This window comes from Hyperolius riggenbachi, unplaced genomic scaffold (assembly GCF_040937935.1).
Source record: "Hyperolius riggenbachi isolate aHypRig1 unplaced genomic scaffold, aHypRig1.pri scaffold_196, whole genome shotgun sequence".
Taxonomy (NCBI): domain Eukaryota; kingdom Metazoa; phylum Chordata; class Amphibia; order Anura; family Hyperoliidae; genus Hyperolius; species Hyperolius riggenbachi.
Genome location: NW_027152407.1, coordinates 187,306 through 193,189, shown reverse-complemented (window position 1 = coordinate 193,189; position 5,884 = coordinate 187,306). Strand labels below are relative to the sequence as shown.

Sequence of the window (5,884 nt, the reverse complement as noted above, 5' to 3'; positions counted from 1 at the left end):
GAAGAAGAAGCTTCTCTTTCCACTTTTTTTTTTTTTTTTTTTTTTAAAGGAACATCCCCACATAATCACTTGCTGTTGTTACTTGGAAAAAAAGATGTTTCTTGCATCATTCACCCCCAAAACAAGTGTTGGAAGCTATTTAAGGCCAATTCGAATAGTCAGCTCGAATAATGAGCTAGAATACCGACTCGAATAGTGAGCTCGAATTCCGAGGTCAAATCGAATAGTAAAAAATATGCGACTCGGATATTCGACCGAACTCGAATAATAAAAAGGGGTATCCGGGCATCCCTGGTTGTAGTTGTAATGGCAAAAGAACTGTAACACATCTTTTACTATGGTTATGTGAACACTGGTGTTTAGTTATGAATTTACACTCTTCTCATTATATATTCCTGTAGGTGAGGGTGCGTCTGGGTCCACTGGGGCCTTCGTGGAACACAGGCATGCCACCACCCACTTAGCGGAGAGTGAATCCGATGTAGCGGCAACTACAGGTTTGTTTGTTTGTTTTTTTTTTTTTTATTTTTATTTTTTTGTGTGTGGAAATGAGGACATTTGCAGCTAAGGAAAGTGAAGTGTGTGTGATGCTCTGGATGGCATATTTACCTTCTTTCACATTATACATTCTTGTAGGAGAGAGTGCGGGGGATTCAGCGGCCGAATACCGTCAAAGCCAAGATGACATCCCTGAATCCGTAGAGGGGGCATCAAGTGCAGCAGAATATACTGGTGAATGTTGTACTTGAGGGTCATATGTAACATTTAGGGAGCTGACGTGATACTGATATGCTGGATGCATGGGCGTCTGTAGAAAATTTTCCGGGGGGGGGGGCAAAAGGGGGGGGGGGGCGCGTAGTGTGGCGCGCAAAGCGTGCCAAAAAATAGGGGAACGTCATGTGGCGCGCTATGTGCGTCGTGTAGAAAAATGGGTGTGGTCATGGACCAGAATGTGGGTGTGGCCATGGGTGAAGACAAGTTTACATGAACTTAGCAATGGTGGGACATTAGATTAGGACAGTGGTGGCGAACCTTTTGGAGGTCAAGTGCCCAAACTGCAACCCAAAAGTCAATTATCTATCGCAAAGTGCCAACAGCAATTTAAACTAAATACAAACGGTTTAACTCGTACATGAACATGTTACATTATGGAAAATCTAAGTTGAAAATAAACTGTGAAGATAAACTATTTCATCCATCCTACTTTTGAAAAATGTATTCATTTTTTTAGAACCTCCCAGTTTCATTTTCTGTTGTAAAAAGCTGAAAAAGTAGGTTTAATGCTATTGTCTCATATGATGGTGATTCAGATTTTCCCATAGTCTCAAAGTTAGCAATCATGTGACCCCCAACAAGACAAATTCAGCAATCATGAGGCCCCCCCCCCATCAAGGTGACAGGTAGTGACAGGGACCCCCCCCCCCAGTTCAGCTAGTGACAGGGACCCCCCCAGTTCAGCTAGTGACAGGGACCCCCCCAGTTCAGCTAGTGACAGGGACCCCCCAGTTCAGCTAGTGACAGGGACCCCCCCAGTTCAGGTAGTGACAGGAGCCCACCAGTTCAGCTAGTGACAGGGACCCCCCCAGTTCAGCTAGTGACAGGGACCCCCCCAGTTCAGCTAGTGACAGGGACCCCCCCAGTTCAGGTAGTGACAGGAGCCCACCAGTTCAGCTAGTGACAGGAATCCCCCCCCCAGTTCAGCTAGTGACAGGAACCCACCCCCCCCCCCAGTTGTGACAGTAGCGGGGAAGAGGGAGGTCCCCCCCACCTTCCCTCACCTTGGGGCTCACCCTTCCTCTGTCCCCCCCTCCATAAGGCAGCGGCTGGCAGGCGACAGCGGGAGGCAGTAGAGTGGAACACTTCCTCTATTCCCCTGCGTGAGGGAGATCTGTGCGTCGCTGGTCTGACGTCACTGACCAGACCAGCTGCACACAGAGCCTTCCTTGCAAGCAGGAAATAGAGGAAGTGTTCAGCTGTGCTGCGGCCGCCGCTGAATTATGGAGGTGGGGGGGGTGGGAGCGAGTAAGGGTGAGGGAAGGGGGCGATGTCCCCCCTTCTCCACTGCTATGCCTGCTGCTCCCCCTTCACTGCGCTGAGTCGAGTGGGGGGTAGCGAGGGACGCCATCACTGATTTGGCCGGGGGGGGGGGGGGGGCAGGGGGTGGCCAGGGGGAGGCAGCCGCCCCAATTTGCCATACGTGCGGATGCCCATGGCTGGATGGCATATTTACCTTCTTTCACATTATACATTCTTGTAGGTAAGAGTGCGGTGGATTCAGCGGCCTAATACCGTCAAGGCCAAGATGACATCCCTGAATCTGTAGAGGGGGCATCAGGTGCAGCCGAGAATACTGGTGAGTGTTGTACTTGAGGTTCATATGTAACATTTACGGAGCTGAAGTGATACTGATATGCTGGATGGCATATTGACCTTGTTTTTAATCCATTCCAGTTAAAGCGGACCCAAACCAAACATTTTTTTAATTAAAAATATTTAGTTGCACCACTCTGACACATGCAAAGATAAATAAACACTCCTTCAAGCCTATGAGCATTTCAGTGCATGCTTTTCACCCTTCTCTTTTCATAGCTAGGGTTATACTGGGGGCAGCCATTAGCAATTCCTCCTTTGCTGGACACCTCCTACTCCACCAGTCTGCCGGATTCTGTCCCGGCAATATGAAAGGAAGGGAGGGGTTCCTCCAATAAATGTAAAATATTTTATATTTGTCATCATGCAGCTGAAAAAAGGCTGCTATTTATTATTATAATTTAGAAAATAGATTTTATTTCTGTAATCTTGTATTTTTAATTTGGGTCCACTTTAACCAGATGTGCTCGTGATATTTAAAGTAGAACTGTTGTGAAAATAGTACCATTTACAACACATACAACTAAGAAATGCATTGCTTCTTCTCATAGGGGGGTTTTCAGGGTTGTCTTTATTTGTAAAAGGACCTAGTGAATACCAGTTGCTCCATCCAACGGCAAAATTCGGGTCTAGGGAGTCTGGCCAGCATCTTTGCCTACAAATTTTTCAGGGAATGTGTTTGTAAAGAATAAAGGCCATGCTCAGAATCTCCTATGGGGACACGGAGTCCTCCAAAATCTGTTGGTAATGTCAGACTTATCATTCCTAGTTTTGTCAGCCACATAGGTTAAACCTTTTTGATGGCTCATATTTTTCTCATGATTGTTTTTTGTTTTTTTTTCACATCGTAGGATTTTAACAGTTCCTGTTTAAGGGTACAATATTGTCTCACTCACAGCATCATTATGTGAACTTATAATAATGGTTTAAAACCTTGTTATGCATGTTTTTTTTTCGGGGGCTATGGTTCAAGACCCATATGCACCATCCTTTAGTTGATTTCTTTTTACATTTAATTAATCTATTCATGCATGTAATTATAGTCAAACACACATGTCTGATTGTAATTGTATTAAATTATAGTGTATATTGACAAGCACTGTTAAATGGAGTCTAATCCAATTTTGATCAGACATGTTGGATAGAATCCAATAAATGTTGTCAATCATAACAAAAGATGGATCTCCTGTAGATGGGCCTTGAATCGTTCATAAAAATGTAGAACACATGCAGAAAGTAGTTATCCAACATCTACAGCATACAGTTGTTTTTGTTGATCTAAAATGACATAAATAACGTATTAGCAATACAATTATGGAATTAAATTGGATTCATTGTTGTGCAATACATAAATGCATCAAATGAAAGCCCCATCGCTCATGTTGTGTAGAATATAATCAATGAATAGCTTTGAATGGCAACAAACATCGTATGCTGTAGATGTGGTTATTTCAATTGACTGCATGTGACTTTTTGAAAAAGCGGATCTGCTAATACTTTTAAAATACCCTGTTTCACTTACCAGGGGATTATACAAGCCCCCAGCAGCTGTTCTGTCCTGCACCTGTACTCCATGAGCATTAGTCTGCTGCAAACTATTTTTGAAATTTGCCGGTGGAGCACTGGCCCTGCGCGGCTCTGTTCACGAGTATCCTTTGTTTGCGTTGCCTGCTATTGCAGATGGGAAATGCAAAGAATAGATACGATTGCCAGGCCTGCGCTGGCCTAAAATTAGAACGCTAGGTACAGAACGGAGCGGCGGCGGAAGAGCGGAGGCTCTAGTTCTGGTGCGGGACAGGACACCTGGTGGGGGCTTACAGAAGGCCAAGGTAAGTTAAAGATTATTGCAAAATTGTTAGCACTTCCGCTTTAAGCATAAAAATTTGCATGCAATCTGTCTTAATTTACTACAGACCCTAAACTCTGACATATTCTTGATAGGTGACATTGGTGAAGACCAGCATGTGGTGCTGTTGTTGGAGCCCATACTTGAACAAGAAGTATCTGGTGAGTGTAAAAATGTTGACCCATGACCTTGTTTTTAGTCCAAACATGAACTTACCATGTTGTACATTTCTTTTACAGATCTGAGGACTTCAGCTGACGTGTGCACTATGGAGCATGAGGAATGTGAAGCTGGAGAGTTTGTGCTGCACATGTCTGATGAGTCTCACACCACAGAGCTCCTTTCGTCGCCCACATCAGAAACATTCACAGCCACAAATGTACCTTCCCGCCCTTCATCCCAATCTCATGAAGAACTATCCCGGGAAGCGTACAATAGTGATTGGTGGCACTCACGGCAATTCCTCAGAGCACAATCTGAGTATAGGAGTCTCATGGACGACCACATGAGGTGCTTCCACGAGGACCTTGCACAAAATAATGCCAATACCAGGGAAATGCTGGGTACTGTAGGCCAAGTGGGGGAAGGCCACCGAGCTATTTTGGTCCGATTGGCCGAGGGACAAAGAGCGGCAAAATGTTATCTTGAGTCGCTTGGCTCATGTGGGGAAAGGCCAAGATATTGCTTTAGGCCGGGTTGCTGATGCGCTAGAGCACAACAATTTAATTCAGGCCAGATTGGCCGATGCTTCTGAAGTTCAAATAGATTTGCTTCGGCAGTTACTTAATAAATATTTTGGCTTTACACCCTTAAAGTTACTATTGTTTTCTTTACTGGGCCTTATTAATATTATCACTAATTGTGAAAATGTACATAAAAAAAACATTAACAGTACATTACTGTGGGATGGTATATCATATGCATTCAGAGTCCTTTCCATAGTGTAAAGTTTGGAAACTATTTAACCAAGAAAGCGATGCATGCAGAGCAGAAAATAAAACACTATTGTGTATATAAAAGGTTCACATGCAAGCATACATGTACACTGTAACTATGTTACTGGTGTCACATAGCCATTTTTACTAATCAAATGATGTCTGCATGCTCACTTTCTAGGCCTCAAATAAATCCGCTAAGCTGTACTTGCAGCATGCCAATATGTTTCTTAAAGGGAAGGTCCAAGCAAAATAAAAAAATGAGTTTCCCTTACCTGGGGCTTCTACCAGCCCCATGCAGCCATCCTGTGCCCTCGTAGTCACTCACTGCTGCTCCAGTCCCCACCACCAGCTGGTTCTGCTTCTACCAGCCCCATGCAGCCATCCTGTGCCCTCATAGTCACTCACTGCTGCTCCAGTCCCCTGCTGGCAGCTAGTTCTGCTTATACCAGCCCCATGCAGCCATCCTGTGCCCTCGTAGTCACTCACTGCTGCTCCAGTCCCCCACTGGCAGCTAGTTCTGCTTCTACCAGCCCCATGCAGCCATCCTGTGCCCTCATAGTCACTCACTGCTGCTCCAGTCCCCCGCCACCAGCTAGTTCTGCTTCTACCAGCCCCATGCAGCCATCCTGTGCCCTCGTAGTCACTCACTGCTGCTCCAGTCCCCCACTGGCAGCTAGTTCTGCTTCTACCAGCCCCATGCAGCCATCCTGTGCCCTCATAGTCACTCACT

General features: G+C 45.2%; 1 long non-coding RNA gene across 2 annotated transcripts; it reads left to right on the top strand.

Annotated features, from left to right (window-relative positions):
• The first annotated feature begins 422 nt into the window (after positions 1–422).
• LOC137543746 (uncharacterized) lies at positions 423–5,030 on the top strand. 2 transcript variants are annotated; one of them, XR_011025577.1, is made up of 4 exons: positions 423–497; positions 2,258–2,353; positions 4,312–4,377; positions 4,456–5,030. It is a non-coding gene; the product is annotated as an uncharacterized lncRNA (long non-coding RNA). The 2 variants fall into 2 exon arrangements; XR_011025576.1 differs by lacking the exon at positions 423–497 and adding an exon at positions 647–732.
• The last annotated feature ends 854 nt before the right edge of the window (positions 5,031–5,884 follow it).